Below are 18,167 nucleotides of genomic sequence, written 5' to 3'. Positions count from 1 at the left end.
AGAAGGAGCAAAACGGAACCGTTTCCAAGCCTGTGTACACCAAATCTCGCTCATCAAAAGGAGAAGAGCGTAAACTGAGAACGAATCCAGAAGTGAGAAGAAGGTCAAAAACAAAAGGATTGAGAAATTTTACTTTACTGTAATTTCTAGATCTAGGCTTTATTAAGTGTTTTTGCTAAAAACTGATTTCAAAAATGAATAGAGGGAAGAAAAGGATGTTTAAATATGTGAAAACTTTTTGAAACGACGGAGTTTTGTAACTCCGGCGCGGTGGTGCCACCACCGGCCACCGTGCCGGAGAAGAACAATTCGCCGGAGAAGATGGTGATAGGTAGCGTTGTTCATGAGATAATAGAGAGATTAGAGAGAGGAATTATCTTTGTAGAAAGAGAAGTTTGTTGGTTAAATGCAGAGAGACATGGGGAAATGTAGAGCTGAAGCACAAGATTATAACACGTGTCCCTGATTTGACGGTTGTGATATGTTTATGTATGGTGCATAAGAAAGGACTTATGCACCATAACTTTTGCCCCTCTTGTGAGATATATCCTTATTTATCCTTATTTATTAATTTTGTTACGTCTGCAGCAATTTAACCTAATTTTTTCCCGCTCATTTGCTTTATTAGGTTTGCAATTATTTAACACAACAAATTCCATCTAAAAAAATGCATCGCGCCAATTTTATTCTATCCTCTTGCCTTTTTTTCTACATTTATCCTTATTTATTAATTTTGTTACGTCTGCAGCAATTTAACCTAACAAATTCCATCTAAAATGCAGCGCATCAATTTAACCTAACAAATTCCCTCTAAAATGCAGTAATCCCTATTATTTCTGCTCGCTTTTCATTCCTATCATGTTTTGTCATCGTTTGTATATATCTATTGTTTCTGTAGACTTTTTTTTTTTACAATAATTAATGTTAATATTCCTGAAGTCCAATAACTTTAAACCAAATATTCTCATACTTATTTATTTTCATACGTCTTTAAAATTTTATTTTATGGCAAAGTATTATACCTTTTAACATATTATTTTATTTATGATGCAGACTATGAATATTATTTTCTACCACTATAAGCCAAGTATTGATAGCTTATTTAGGTGCGAAACTAAAGTCAATATTTGTTGGTTAAAGGATTTTAACCATTAATATGTTATGTTGTTTAATGAATTTTATTTATGAATTTAAATTATTTCAACCTAATATATTTATGTTTGCCCGTACACAAAAATTTGCTTATAATAATTAACCCGGGCAACGACGGGTATTTAGACTAGTTAATTTTGTTAAGTCTGCAGCAACTTAACCTAATTTTTTCCCTCCACTAATCCCTTATTAGGTTTGCAACAACTCAATCCTAAAATTTTGGCTCTAAATTTGCATCATTAAATGCTAATAACCCTGAAATCTTGGCTCTAAAATTTGCTATTTTTTTTTTAAAACTGATTTTTTTTCTTCGAATTTTTATCATATCCACTAAAAAATTCATACTACCAAACACTATTTTTGAAAGTTAATAACCAGTATGATTTTTGAATGTCAAACATGCTCTGATTATTTTTTAATGTTAATTTATAGTAAAAAAAAATCTCTAAATTATTGAATGTCAAAATCATTTTTATTTAAATTTGTTACAAACAGGGTCTATGGGGTTGTTCGTTATAACTTTTAAAAAAGATCACTTTTAAGAGCATTATTTCTCTTTGTTATTGTTTTTTTAAACCAGGATCTAAAAAAAAAAATCTAAAAACAATTTCAAATTAAAAGATATTAAGATTATGTTTTTTATGGGAGGGGGGAGAAAATAAGTATCAAAAGATGAAAGTAATTTTGTAACAAAAAATTCGGATACCATACATAGCGAATTTCACTCATCCTTAATTATATGTCTAATCCGGGCAACGCCGGGTAAAAAAACTAGTTAAGTATGATTTGTAAAAGAGTAGTCTAAATCCAAATATTTCAGAAGGGCTAATGAACAATGAAAAATACGCAAAAATACTTATTTTAAAAACGCATTCATTCTTTGTGTAATCTTACGGATAAATAACTAACCGAAACAAGGGTTCGTATTAATTAGAACACGTAATCCATCATAAATGAAGTCGGTAAAAGGAATGTACACTTAATTACATGTAATATTTATTCTAGAAGACTAACATGTCCAACATAAACTACCATAAAAAAGGATAGTGTTTTTTTAGGGGAACTAAAAAAAGGATAGCTAGTCTATCATTAATTTTCATTAAAAATTATGACTAAGTTATATTTATCTCTTTTTTTTTTTTTTTGGTACAAAAGTTATATTTATCTCTTTTTATAAAGATCTTTAGTTTTTAAGTCTATTAATGTTTTTCTTTATTATTTTTTGTGTCTTATCCCTCGGTTTTTTGAAAAGATCCAATAAAAATATTGATTTTTCACCATAAATTAAATTCATTACTCGATTACGAATGGGAAAGGTGTTAGCAACATACAATTTCACTAGAAACGTCTGCCTTCTAATTAAGAAGTGGCGGAAGGACACTTGTTAAGAAACTCAAAGTAGACATATTAACTTAAAATTTGTGTATTCAGGACGTTGAAACATTAAAAAAAACAACCATTTCTCTATCGAATTAATCAAATGTATTCAGGTCTTCCCCATTAATTAATTGTATATAAATTATGATGATATTTCTACAATATTTTATTTTGTGTACAAAATAAATATATATATATATATATATATATAGTAGTAACAAACAAAAAAATACTTTATATTAAATAACGAAGATAAAAGAGTTTTTATTAATATTATTTGGTTTGATAAGGGGAAGACCTTTCTCCTACTTGTCCCTAGATGCAAAAGGGAAATAAGAAAACACGTAGTTCTTGTCCAAAATATTTGGGGTCGAATCATTTTATTTTGTTCTTGTCTTATTTTGTTTTACTTCTTTTAATAATAATAATAATAATAATAATAATAATAATAATAATAATAATAATAATAATAATAATAATAATAATAATAGCAATTAAGAATAATATTAATGAACAACAATCTTTCAAAAAAATAATAATATTAAGTGATGTACCAAAAAAAAAAGGTAATAATATTAAGTGAGTAACACAATTCTACGTTCGGCGCTATTCTGAACACTTGCAAAACTTCACTTATGAATCATCAAAACTTTAAGATAAGTTTCATTAGAAGAAAAGCGAATAATGTTGTTCACTTGTTAACTAGGGCGTCATTATCTTATGCTAGTTCCCATGTTCATGATTATATGTCATCTTATATTACAAATGTTATTAAATAGTGAAATGAATTAAGTTTGTTTCTGTCAAAAAAAAGTGAGTATTTCTCCCTGTACCAATTTGAGTTCTTCATAGAAAGATATGTTTATTCTAGAATGTACATTAAATTACATGTTTTTTCTAGAAGAGTAACATCATCATAAATGAAAGTCCCGCATAAACTATAAAAAGGATAGTGTTTTTTTAAGGAACTATAAAAAGGATAGTTAGTCTATCATTATTTTTCATTAAAAATTACTATCACTAAGTTAAGTTTTTAAATATAAAGATTATCTTGATTTTTTTATTTATATCATAAATATATCTCTAGTTTTTAAGTCTATTATTTTTTTTCTTTAATTTTTTGTTTTTTTTTGTGTGTTAATCCTCCGTTTTTAGAGGAAAGTGTCATAGTAATTCAGAGTTTCGCCATGAAGTAAGCAAAACCAGATTAAAAAATGTTGTCGAACTCGAGTTCTCTCAAACGATTTGCTTTTTGATAGAGCTCATTAACCATTTAAATTTAATTATTTGGTTTTTATTTTTTCATCCTTAATTAATCTACCATAATTAGTCAATTATTTTATATTTGTTTGTAGGTAAAGTCAATTCGTCATTTATTAAAATTGATTATTTAATCATTACTCGGTTACGAATGGGAAAGGTGTTAGCAACATACAATTTCACTAGAAACAATTTCCTTCTAATCAAGAAGTGGCGGAGGGACACTTGTTAAGAAGCTCGAAGTAGACATATTAACTTGAAATTTGTGTATTCAGCACACTGAAATATTAAAAAAAATCATTTCTCTATCAAATTTATCAATTGTTTTATTTTTTAAAATCCTTAACAAGTTGACACTTTATTAGCATAACCCATTAATTAACTGTATATAAATTATGATGATATTTCTACAATACTTTATTTTACACAAAATATATAGTAGAAACAAACAAAAAAGTACTTTAAAATTAACAACGAAGATAAAAGAGTTTTTATTATTGTTATTTGGTTTGATAAGGGGAAGACCTTGCTCCTACTTATCTTATCCCTGGATGCAAAAGGGAAATAAAAAAACACGTAGTTCTTGTCCAAAATATTTGGGGTCGAATCATTTTATTTTGTTCTTGTCTTATTTTGTTTTACTTCTTTTAATAATAATAATAATAATAATAATAATAATAATAATAATAATAATAGGTAAATCTTACTCGGTAATTCTTCAAGACGAGTCTGCTTGTCTTATTATAGTTGGTATGCATTTCAAGACTTAAGGGGGGATATGCACTTGCCGCCCTTGACTGGAACGTATCTCCACCCCCGAGAATAGATTAGGTCGAGCTAGACTTTATAAAATTTAAGTCTGATCAATCAAATTTTGTAAGGCCTAAGTCTGGTCTATGACCTGTCGTAGGCTGATTTTTAAGGTTTGAACTCGGACTTTTGAAAGCGCACTTTGACTTGTTAGCCTATTTAAAAGCTTATTTCGTATGAACCTATTTAAATAACTATCTTGGTCTACTACTTTTAATAAGACAAGAGAACAAATAACTCTCTTTTGATATATAACACGACTTTTTTTTTATAGAATTTTACTATATATGATATCATATGTCAATTCTAACTTATAATAATACATTTAAATATACAAAAAATAATAATGTAGACTTATAAACTTAAATTATTTAAAAGGTTAACAAATTTATTATTCAATTAAAAGTACAAAATTGAATATAATAAGTTAATAAGTACAAAATTCAAAGTACACATTTATTTCGCTAGGCACTTTATTATTATTATTATTATATTAAATTTGCAAATAAATGAACGTTATTTAATTCATAGTTCTAAATCTTATCTTATATATGAAAAGTGAGATGTCTATTGGGCCGGGTTAGGGTATACCAACCCTTCTATTTATACGCTAGCATCACTACAACCCTTTCACACTAGCAAAGTTGCAAAAATGATGAATGAAGAAAATGAAAACGGTAACAACAACAATGAAAATGGCAATGTTCAGGTGCTCTATCATCACCATCATCATCATCATCACGCAATGCATCTTCACTTTAATGAGCCACAACCAGTTCAACACCGTTCCATCCTATCACGTTTTCTCAAGTTTTTGTTGCGTAGGTTGCAAGAGGATGGTCTTGAAATTCTCATCAATGGGTTAATGGTTTGTCACTCACTTTCTCTCTTCCTTTCTCTCTTCTTCAGTTACTAACTATTATATCGTTTTATTTTGTTTATTAGATGAAGTTCTTCTTCAAAGGTGGAGGCAGTGGTGGTGCCGGTGGCGGTGTCGAGAACAATTGTACCTGCGGACACCAGTAGTAGGAAGAAGTGCTTTGTTGGTGATGTGCTGTCTGTGAAATTCTGCTTTTGAATTTGAGATAATTGTATGCTTTATTTGCATTTTCTCTTTTATTCTAGCATTGACAATTTATATATTGCTTGCATTAAGAGGATGAGTTACATGAGTGATGTGATACTCATACTCATACATACTTATTATCTTTTATGTTACCACTAAAAAGTACTTTATATGTCTTGTGTATGTTCAATTCTATATATGCTATATAAGTTGTGTTAATTTGTGTGATCTATAATCCTACTTGGAAGTTTTTTTATGTTGAAGAGAGATTATTGCTTGTAATTTGTTTGAACTTGTTCTTAAAAGGGAGATTAGGATAATTCTAGCATAGAGCTGGTTTAAAGAGTCGTGGTTTAAAGGGAGATTAGGATAATTCTCCCCTGGTTTTCAAGGATAGTTTTATGTTTAGGTGTTGTCCTGTTTGATGTCCAGATGCATAGTTGTGTGTTTCTGATCTGCAGCTTTGGTGCTTTGTAGTAATTATAGTTTGTATTGGGCTGTTTTGGTTTTAAAGCTATTTTGTTTAGTTTTGGCATCTTTGGCAGGCTTAAGATAGGTAGATTTCCTTATGTAGTTGCATAAATAGTCTCCACTCATGTTTTTATGATTATTAGGATTAGGATATAATTAGCATTAAGAATCAGTTGGATTAAGCATATGTGGAGACTATTCTAGTTTTGTATGATTAAACATGATGTTAGAAATTAATGACATTGAGATGTGAATCAAAACTCCAGAATTATGTTAGAAACTAATTGGTCCTATATAGAACTAAAAATGCTTAAGGTTATCCTACTTGACCTTGGACAGGCTTGGATTTTTACACAATATCATTGATCATTACTAATACCATTTTTTAATATCCTTGGATGTTTACATTTGTTTCATCTTTGTGATTGTAACTTTTTAAGACTCTCCATTTTCTTACCTTGACGAGATGAATTTGCGGTTAAAATAAGAGGACTGTATTTTTAGAAATGGACGAAACAATTTAGGGAACCAATTGAACTGGACTAGCATACTGTATATAATTAGTAGTTAAAGTTTTACTCTAGTAATTTTATATGTTGCATAATTATACTAAATTCTTTAATTATAGATGTTGAATTAGATGGGTTAGTTGAAATCTAGTAAAAGATTATTATGTTGCTGTGTTGGTGTGAAAATTTATGTCGTTAAGGAAATAATTCAAAAATTAAAAGTTGCTTTGAATGTTGTCTTTTTTCCAGATCATTCAGAACCTGAAATAATATTATACTATCAATTATTGTTTTACTCATTATGTACTTTGAAATTCATACAGGGTCTATACTTATATTTGATATAAACATGATTGTGTGGATTACAATGTTATGGTTATGAAGTCTAACCCTTGTTATTAGCTTCTGTTATTATATATAACGGAGTTGGTTTTCTTAAAGATTTGATAAATTTACTGGTTTATTAGTCTTAGTCTTAGGCCTGTATACAGGGCTTCACTGTTTCTCTCTTTGTGATAGAGCATTCATACTTTACTCAATACAATTGTTGGAATTACTTTATTTATTTATCCTTTTCTTCCTTACAATGTTTCTACACACTGATTTGTTTTCTTAAATGTCCAACAAATTAATTGTCGCACCTAAAGTTCAATGTTGTGTGAGACAAAACCGTTGCATGTTCATGATTAGCAAAGGCATAAACGCTCATGTATGACTATGTGCACACATGCTTTCTTGAATGCTATCCTTTCATCTTACCTCTAGTTTTGGTGGAAATTCAGTATTCATATGATGACTACAATTTTTCCCAGGCTCTAGTGACCGAGCTTTATGATTACTTCCATTGATTTCAGAGAAAATCCCTCAAAGTATAAGCATTTAAAGAAAGTTATACTCCATATATTGTCATGCATCTGAAATACTGAACTAGCATTTTTACTCTTATTTTGTTTCATGTATAGATATAATTAAAGTCAATCAAAAAATCTGAAGTACTAACCTTTAGATGTGGAGAGAGTATGTTGATTTAGGAGTATTGCCTATAAGAGAAATCAGAGGTTGATACCCAAATTTTGTGGACAAAATTCCTAAAAGAGGAGAGAATGTAACAACCCAGGATATGATAATCTATTTATTACTAGTGTAAATAATTCTATCGTTATATTTCTCATTTGCCGACATTTAGATATTCATGTTTAACGTTGGAACTTAATTAATCATAGGTGATTATCGGTATCCAAGTGAGACTTAAATTAGGAATTAGAGTAGTATTTGACCAAAGCCTATTTGATAAGTAACCCAAACTTAAGAATACGATTTGTGTGGAATTGGTACATTTTACTTGGTATTTTTCAGTAAAAAGACATCACCCCCACCCCCAAATACACCACATATATAGTCTCAGTATGCTTAACCCTCATTGAGAAAAGGAGGAAATAAAAAAAAAACAAGAAGAAGAAGAAGAAGAATGATGAGCGAACAATATATATAGAGGGGGGAGGCTCCAAAGGTTAGGAAGTTATGGAGAAAGAGAAATTGTGAGGAGACTGAAAGCAAGGAATGAGTTTCAAGAGAAAAGTGAAAATGACCATTGAAGAAGAAAAAGAGGAGATGAAGGTTTGATTGGAATTGGAGGGGAAAGACAACAAGCTAGGATTTTTACTTGCTTCTCCTAAAATCTCAAAGGTGCTTGATATTGAAAAGTTGAAGAATATGTCTGCACCAACAATTCAATATAGAGTTTATTTGTTATCGGATCACAATCATAGTCATAGAGTGCTGTTTGTTTCATTAAAAGATATATATTATAACAAAAAATTAACTTAATTAAGTAATAATAAAATGGAAACACGAGAAGCTTATATGGATCATTTTCCATAGACACAATGGTTTTGTTATCAGTATCCTTGGCAGCAATGGAAATATCATGGGAGCAAAAGACATCAGCTGCAAATCCACAACTTCTAAGATCGTAGTCTCCATCAGGCATAACATTGTTGTCAGATTTTTGAACTTGTCCTCCAACCAAAGGTGAACGCAATTCCACCAGAGATTGTAAAAGATCAACATTGTTTACATTCGATCCATGAGTGTTTTCGATGAAACCTTGGTTTATAGCTTCTTTGCAACCGTTTACAATTTCAGAAACATCTTCAGGAAGATCAAATTTATCATTCACATCCTCAACTTCTTCCTGCATCGAATTGTTTGCAAGTTCTTCTAACACAACCTTTACTCTACTTGTATCTGCATTTTTAGAAGCAGTGCATAAAATATCAAGGTTAGAGAGATTATATATTCATTTGTGTAAAACGGTCTGAAAAGATTAAGAAATATAACTATTATGTACATTATGACCATTAATTATTTGGCAAAACAAATAAATATACCTGTGGTAACCAATTCATGAACATCAAAATCACTCGTCTCTACTTCATTAGATGGATCAGTAGGCAGAACTTGAACTGGAGTCCCATCTGAATCTTCAAAACTAGATGAATGAACCTCATGTAGAGTGTCTTGAACAGCCACATCGGTATTTTCCACACCTGTTGATGCATCAAGGCATATTGCGGCAGATTCATCCATAACACAATTATTATCATCCAAATTTTGAACTTGTTCAATTGAACGGCCATTGGATTCCTTCGGAGAAACATTTAAGGAATTCACATTCTCCATAACAGATCCTCGATGGATATTGATCTAATCTAATTTTGGACTTGTTCAATTGAACGGCCACTGGATTCCTTTGGAGAAACATTTAAGGAATTCACATTCTCCATAACAGATCCTCGATGGATATTGATCTGATCTATTTTTTCAGCTTCACCTTCAACTTTTTTTGTTCTACTAGAAGCTTCATGAACCTTAGTTTTTTCACTCAGTACCTCAACTTCTCCCTTCACCATATTGTCATCTTCAGTTTGTGTTGCAGGATCCAATTCATGATTTTCTTCATTTTTCTCCTTATCGACATTCATTTCCATGCTTTCCTCCACGTTAACGGATCCAATGTCATCTCCTTCAGGTGGTGATTTCAACTTAGACTCTGACTTCACTTCACGGGCATCAGCAGAGCCTATAATATAAAGGTTTGAGATATTATAAATTAATAAACTAATTACAACAAAATCAACTATAGCACTTTCCTATATCAAGGTGTACAAGACAACAAGTAGATGTGTCGAAGAAATGTACAACAAAATAAAGTATTAGGGAGATTAAGAAACCGGACCAATTGTAATTGCCTTCAGAAATCAATTCACCAGTTGTCATAAATAGATCATGTGTACCATCTGAATATTGAACACTTGATGAATTACCTGCATATGAATTTTTTTGAATAGACGCATTGTTCTTCCCATCAGTATTCTTAGCAACAACGGATTCATCAAGGAAACAAAAGGCGTCAACTCCAGATTCACTTTTTCCAGATCCACAATGCAGAATTTTATCATCGGGCTTTTGAAATTCATCATCAAAATATGAACTGAAATCCCCTAGAGAATCATGTAGAAGATTAAAATCATTTACGATTGACCGTTGAGGGCTTTTGATGCTACTTGAATTTAAAGCTTCATCTTTACACTTTGCAGTTCCACCAACTTTTTACCAAATTCTGCTGAAGCAGCCAGTTGAAGATCATCATCATCTGAGAATTTAACAATTGGTGTATGAGTCTCATATGGATGATTTTCCATAGACACGATGGTTTTCTCATCAGTATCCTCAGAAGCAATGGATTTATCATGGGAGCAAAAGACATCAACTGCAAATCCACAATTTCCGAGATCGTAGTCTCCACCGTACATAACATTATCATCAGATTTTTGAAAAGGTGAACTCGATTCCACTGAAACATGTAAAAGATCAACATTCTTTACGTTTGATCCAAGAGGGGCATAGATGCTAACTTGCTTTCTAGCTTCATTGCTACCGTTGTTAGTTTCAGAAACATCTTCAAGAAGATCAAATTTATCATTAGCAAGTGCGTCTGAAACAACCTTTACACCGCAAGTATCTGCATTTTTAGAAGCAGTGCATAAAATATCAAGATTAGAGAGATTATAAGCTCATTTGCATAGAACAGTGTGAAAACGTTAAGAAATCTAGCTAATATGTACACTATGACCATAAATAGCAGTGCCTGAAATATTAAGGACAGAGAGATTATAATCTCATTCCTATTATACCCGAATGCAAGATGATTATTAAAAACTATAATAATGTTGACAATATAATAACAATTATATAAAAATAAGTACTATTTTAATTTTTCACAAGAATTGTTTGTTCCTTTGTACCTTCATCAGTCACATTCTATGGTTTGTCCTTGACGATTATTGATCTGATCTATTTTTTCAGCTTCAACTTTCTTAGTTTCACTTGTATCTTCCTGAACATTTGGTTTTTTCACTTAATACTTCAACTTCTTTCCCAACCATATTTTCATCCTCACTTGGTGCTGCAGGAAAGATGCGTACACCAAAAGTTGTTATAAAAACCGTCAATGATAAAATTTAAAATAAAAATCTACCTGAATATACCTAGAAGGCAGCTATAGATTGTAGATTACAAACTTCGAGTAAAATTCCAAAAAAAAAAAAAAATATACCTGAATCAACCTTGTGATCATACTTGACTTCACTTGGTGGAGTAGTTAGAAATTGATGTGGTTCCTCTAGTAAATGGTCAGCAACAGTATCTATAAATATAAACGTACAAAAATCTATAAACTAATTAATATTGTTATTAAAACAAAAATGAAATACAATTAATAGTCATAAGCCCATAGCTTTGTTATACCTGAAGCATCCATTTGAACATCATCAACTTGCTCCTTATTAACACCAATCTGCGAGCTTCCCTCCACATCACAAAATCCAATATTTCTTGGTGTTACTGAATTAATTAGCAGTTTGGTAGATGAACCAATTATTTCCCCTGAGGCTGGACTTAAACGCATCTTTCGTGAAGACTCAAACATCGCTCCACTTATATATGCACTTGTAGTGGCAGTGCCTAAAATATACTCATTTGTATAAAACAATGTTAATAGGTTGAAAAAATCTTTCTAATATCTACACTATGACCATATATTATTTGGCAAAACAAATCAATTAACTGAATTTCATTTTGACATGCCACTTGTACTTGATTCTCAAATGTATGTATAGGAGATAGGAGATTGTTCATTATATCTTTGATGTAATTATGTTTTTATTTGCTTTTTCAGACGTGCAATCCAAAAATGATATTTTGATTTTGAAAGTGCGAGACATTGTTAAAGGGTATGAATGAAATCATGTGTAGAAACTAACACATAGACATAGGATTAAATTTTTCATTCACAAACACTATCTGATCGTATATCATTAAATCAAGTGATTCGAATAGGATAAATTTACAGTACCAAAAAAATGAATAGGATAAATTTAGCAGGTTTTCATTACGTGTTTCCCTTACTCTTTTTTCCTTTTCATGTAAATCAATTGAAATATATTGAATATGTATGTATTATGTTTTAGCATTTGTTAGCTTTGATTGATCTTAAACAGATCGATTTTAACAAACCTTCTTTATTTAATGGTTTTGACCAATCACAAAACAAATGAAAACATCTTGAATGCAAATTTCGACCTAGGATTCCATTTATATATATTTTCGTAGGTAATAATTATTGTAATAAAATCTAGGGTTTGTGGTCGTTAAGTTTTGTACAACTTAGAAATATTGACCAAATTGTATTTTTTTGACAAAAACAAAGGATATTCATTCATTCATATTGATAGAATAAATCATAGACAATAACATGATCAATATCGCTAAAAACGTAAAGGGTGAATCTGCGAACAAACTCACAGCACCCAAGTTAATAGCATTCAACGGCAAAATGCCTACAAATAATATGATAAAATCTAAATCACCAGAATACCCATGCTTCTGGATCTGCAACGTTGACGCCCAAATCATTGATTGAATTTGTGATTGTCTGAAGCTGATCTTTCAATACGAACCAAACGAACACCGCACAACAAAAGATGCGAAATCAAACAACGCCGCACAAGACGACGAACAACACAACGTCGCACTAAGACGACGAAATCACGAAAAAACACAAAAGAAAAACTTGATGTATGTGGAAATCACTTATTTAGATTGAAAGAAAGGAGAAAAAAAGATGCAGAGGGGTGATTCTAGGTCAAAAATTGACCTAAAATCACCCCTCCTCGATGTGTGAAAGAGGAAGAAAACTTAGAGAGAAGGCAGAGTTTCTCTCACTAAAAAATTAGGTGTTACAAAGAGAGGCGGAGTTGTGATGTAAATTGTTAAAGATTATTTTTGTTGTGAATTCGAACTCAAATCTCATACCAATAAATTTAGATGTATGGAGTAAAATGAAGTGATAACCAATATCGACGTGGTATGAAACAATAACAGACCAACATCTAATTTAACAAGCCTAACTTGAACTTTTGAAAAGAAAAAAAAAATATTACAACAGGCGTGGCAGTGGCGTCATCGTTTATGGGTTTGGGAGGAGGAGCTGGTGGAAGAGTCTAGGGATTTATTACTAACTATATCTTTGCAGGAATCAGAAACAGACAGGTGGTTATGGTTACCGGACCAGATTAGAGGCTATACTGTTCATGGTGTATATGATATGTTAACATCACAGGCACAACAGCAAGTGAATCAAAATTTGGAGTTAATATGGCATAAACAGGTTCCTTTAAAAGTTTCAATCCTTGCTTGGCGTCTGTTGAAGAATCGTTTACCTACTAAATCCAATTTGGCGGATCGTGGTGTTATTTCTGTCGAGGATCGGCTTTGTGTTACGGGATGTGGGCATGTTGAAGATACCAATCATATGTTTTTGTCTTGTCCTATTTTCGGTGTTCTTTGGCAATGGTGCGACAATGGCTCGGAGTCGACGGGGTAGATTGTCACGTTATCTCAGATCATTTGGTGCAATTTATTGAATATGCAGGTGTATTGAAAGCTCGTCGCTCTTTATTTCATTTGATTTGGCTTCAATGTGTTTGGATTGTATGGAATGAGCGGAATGACACGTGCTTTAGGAACCGTCAGAGTTCTATACCACAATTATTAGACAAAGTAAAATCTCATACCTTATGGTGGTTGAAAGCTAGCAATGTAGCCTTTACTTTTGGGACTCTTAGTTGGTGGTCGAGCCCGCTCTTATGTTTGGGTATTGATTGATTTTGTTGTAATATTGACAGGATGTTGTTTCCCGTAATTGTTTTGGCACGTCTTGTGCCTTAATAATTGCGGTGTTCATAGTAATATATTCCATTTTTGATTCTTCAAAAAAAAAAAATATTACAACAATTTTTTTTTTGTTAACATTCCAATTTCTAGGGGAAGGGATGTCTAATAATACAAAGTTCGATTGAGAGGTAAATAAATTTTAACATATCTAAATAATCCGTCTTTTGATAGAGTTGATTATTTAACCATTTGATATATTTTGAATATATAAAGACCGAATCCAAAAAAGAAAAGAAAAGAAGAAAAAGAGTAACTAAAACCACCTCTTTTGAGACATATTAAGTATGATTTGTAAAAGAGTAGTCTAAATCCAATTATTACACAACACAGGAGGGCTAATGAACAATGAAAAATACGCAAAAATACTTATTTTAAAAAAGTATTCATTCTTTCTGTCAAAAAAAAAAGTATTCATTCTTTGTGTAATCTTACGGATAAATAACTAACCGAAACAAGGGTTCGTATTAATTAGAACACGTAATCCATCATAAATGAAGTCGGTAAAAAGAATGTACACTTAATTACATGTAATGTTTATTCTAGAAGACTAACATGTCCAACATAAACTACCATAATCCCTCAAAAAAAACATAAACTACCATAAAAAAGGATAGTGCTTTTTTAAGGGAACTAAAAAAAGGATAGCTAGTCTATCATTAATTTTCATTAAAAATTATGACTAAGTTATATTTATCTCTTTTTATAAAGATCTTTAGTTTTTAAGTCTATTAATGTTTTTCTTTATTATTTTTTTGTCTTATCCCTCGGTTTTTTGAAAAGATCCAATACAAATATTGATATTTAACCATAAATTAAATTCATTACTCGGTTACGAATGGGAAAGGTGTTAGCAACATACAATTTCACTAGAAACGATTGCCTTCTAATTAAGAAGTGGCGGAAGGACACTTGTTAAGAAGCTCAAAGTAGACATATTAACTTAAAATTTGTGTATTCAGGACGTTGAAACATTAAAAAAACAACCATTTCTCTATCGAATTTATCAAATGTTTTATTTTTTGAAATCTTTAACAAGTTGACACTTTATTAGCATAACCCATTAATTAATTGTATATAAATTATGATGATATTTCTACAATATTTTATTTTACACAAAATATATATAGTAGAAACAAACCAAAAAGTACTTTATATTAAATAACGAAGATAAAAGAGTTTTTATTAATATTATTTGGTTTGATAAGGGGAAGACCTTTCTCCTACTTGTCCCTAGATGCAAAAGGGAAATAAGAAAACACGTAGTTCTTGTCCAAAATATTTGGGGTCGAATCATTTTATTTTGTTCTTGTCTTATTTTGTTTTACTTCTTTTAATAACAATAATAATATTAATAATAATAACAATAATAATAATAATAATAATAATAATAATAATAATAATAATAATAATAATAATAATAATAATAATAATAATAATAATAATAATAATAATAATAGCAATTAAGAATAATATTAATGAACAACAATCTTTCAAAAAAATAATAGGCTTAATAGCAGTTTTAGCCCCATAACTTTCTCAAAGTTGCGTTTTTACCCCCTTAAGAAAAAATAAACAACAAAACCGCCCCTAAGTTTTGCACATGTGGCAGTTTTGGCCCCCAAGGCCAATTTTGACTCGGTCTACGCTGACGTGGCACCCTAAGTGAGGTGCCACGTGTTATTATTTTTTTATTTTTTTTGGCCTTGTGGGGCCAACACTGCTACAGTTGCAAAACTTAGGGGGCGGTTTTGTAGTTTTTTTTCTTAGGGGGCCAAAATCGCAACTTCGTGAAAGTCAGGGGGCGAAAACTACTATTAAGCCAAAATAATAATATTAAGTGAGTAACACCAATTCCACGTACGACGCTATTCTGAACACTTGCAAAACTTCACTTATGAATCATCAAAACTTTAAGATAAGTTTCATTAGGAGACAAGCAAATAATGTTGCTCACTTATTAACTATAGGGCGTCATTATCTTATGCTAGTTCTCAAGTTCATGATTATATGTCATCTTATATTACAAATGTTATTAATAGTGAAATGAATTAAGTTTGTTTCTGTAAAAAAAAGAAAAAAAGTGAGTATTTCTCCCTGTACCAATTTGACTTTTTCATAGAAAGATATGTTTATTCTAGAATGTACATTAAATTACATGTTTATTCTAGAAGAGTAACATCGGCTCTGTTTGGTAAGACCATAAAAAGAGATTATAGCTTATAGCGGATAGCTTATAAGTCCGTTTGACAAAATAAGCTCTGTTTGGTAACTTTTTTTACAATGAGCTTATAGCTTATTTCACGAATTTCCACGAGCTTATAAGCTATTTTTCAGACGCTATTCCAAGTAGCGTTTGAGCTTATAGCTTATCATCTTTTGTTCCATTTTTACCCTTATTATTTTAATTAAAACCCATATTTACCCTTTATAATATATTATACTTTAAAAAAAAAATGCTACTGGACGGCGTACAATGCTTTTGTTTAGCACATTAATATTGCAGTTCAACAACTCTAATATAATGATGGACGTGTGTGTGTATATATATATACCTCCCCTGTGTGTTATTTTTTTTTTAAATGATAATATACCTCACTTGTTTTTTTCCCTTGTTCTAAACTATATAAAATTGTTTTAAGTCTTTTGTAAAAATGTCTATTTATCCCTTATTGATTGATAATGTATTTAATAATTCAGTAAAATAAATTTCAAGAAGGTCCTCTAAAAAAAAAAATTCATTGTAACCGTCAATTATTAGGTTCTAAACCATATAAAATTGTTTTAAGTCTTTTGTAAAAATGTCTATTTACTTTTTAAAAAACAAAATTGAATTAAGAATTCATGAATATTTAAATATCAAGTTATATAAACTTTATATTTTGAATTAATAATACCCTTTTATGTCATTTTACATTTATCAGCTACTTAAACCGCTAATTTTACCAAACACTTCAACTAGCTTATCAGTCATCAGTCATCAGCTAGCTTATCAGTTAAAAGCTATCAGCTAGCTTATAAGCTAAAAGCTATCAGCTAGCTTATCAGCTATCCGCTATTTTTACCAAACAGAGCCATCATCATAAATGAAAGTCCCGCATAAACTATAAAAAGGATAGTGTTTTTTTAAGGAACTATAAAAAGGATAGTTAGTCTATCATTATTTTTCATTAAAAATTACTATCACTAAGTTGTGTTTTTAAATATAAAGATTATCTTGATTTTTTTATTTATCATAAATATCTCTATTTTTTAAGTCTATTATTTTTTTCTTTAATTTATTTTTTTGTGTGTTAATCCTCCGTTTTTAGAGGAAAGTGTCATAGTAATTCAGAGTTTCGCCATGAAGTAAGTAAAGCCAGATTAAAAAATGTTGTCGAACTCGAGTTCTCTCAAACGATTTGCTTTTTGATAGAGCTCATTAACCATTTAAATTTAATTATTTGGTTTTTATTTTTACATCCTTAATTAATCTACCGTAATTAGTCAATTATTTTATATTTGTGTGTAGGTTAAGTCAATTCGTCATTTATTAAAATTGATTATTTAATCATTACTCGGTTACGAATGGGAAAGGTGTTAGCAACATACAATTTCACTAGAAACGATTTCCTTCTAATCAAGAAGTGGCGGAGGGACACTTGTTAAGAAGCTCGAAGTAGACATATTAACTTGAAATTTGTGCATTCAGCACATTGAAATATTAAAAACAATCATTTTTCTATCAAATATATCAATTGTTTTATTTTTTAAAATCTTTAACAAGTTGACACTTTATTAGCATAACCCATTAATTTATTGTATATAAATTATGATGATATTTCTACAATACTTTATTTTACACAAAATATATAGTAGAAACAAACAAAAAAGTACTTTATACTAAATAACGAAGATAAAAGAGTTTTTATTATTGTTATTTGGTTTGATAAGGGGAAGACCTTGCTCCTACTTATCTTATCCCTGGATGCAAAAGGGAAATAAAAAAACACGTAGTTCTTGTCCAAAATATTTGGGGTCGAATCATTTTATTTTGTTCTTGTCTTATTTTGTTTTACTTCTTTTAATAATAATAATAATAATAATAATAATAATAATAATAATAATAATAATAATAATAATAATAATAATAATAATAATAATAATAATAATAATAATAATAATAATAATAATAATAATAATAATAATAATAATAATAATAATAGGTAATTCTTACTCGGTAATTCTTC

General features: G+C 30.1%; 1 long non-coding RNA gene across 1 annotated transcript; it reads left to right on the top strand.

Annotated features, from left to right (window-relative positions):
- Window positions 1-5,233: 5,233 nt before the first annotated feature.
- On the top strand, window positions 5,234-5,884 carry LOC146933701 (uncharacterized). Its single transcript, XR_015008432.1, has 2 exons — window positions 5,234-5,467; window positions 5,545-5,884. It is a non-coding gene; the product is annotated as an uncharacterized LOC146933701 (long non-coding RNA).
- Window positions 5,885-18,167: the final 12,283 nt, after the last annotated feature.

This window comes from Medicago sativa, chromosome 4, assembly GCF_051527215.1.
Source record: "Medicago sativa cultivar Bolivia chromosome 4, Bolivia_mono, whole genome shotgun sequence".
NCBI classification, from domain to species: domain Eukaryota; kingdom Viridiplantae; phylum Streptophyta; class Magnoliopsida; order Fabales; family Fabaceae; genus Medicago; species Medicago sativa.
This window is presented reverse-complemented; position numbering and strand designations above follow the sequence as displayed.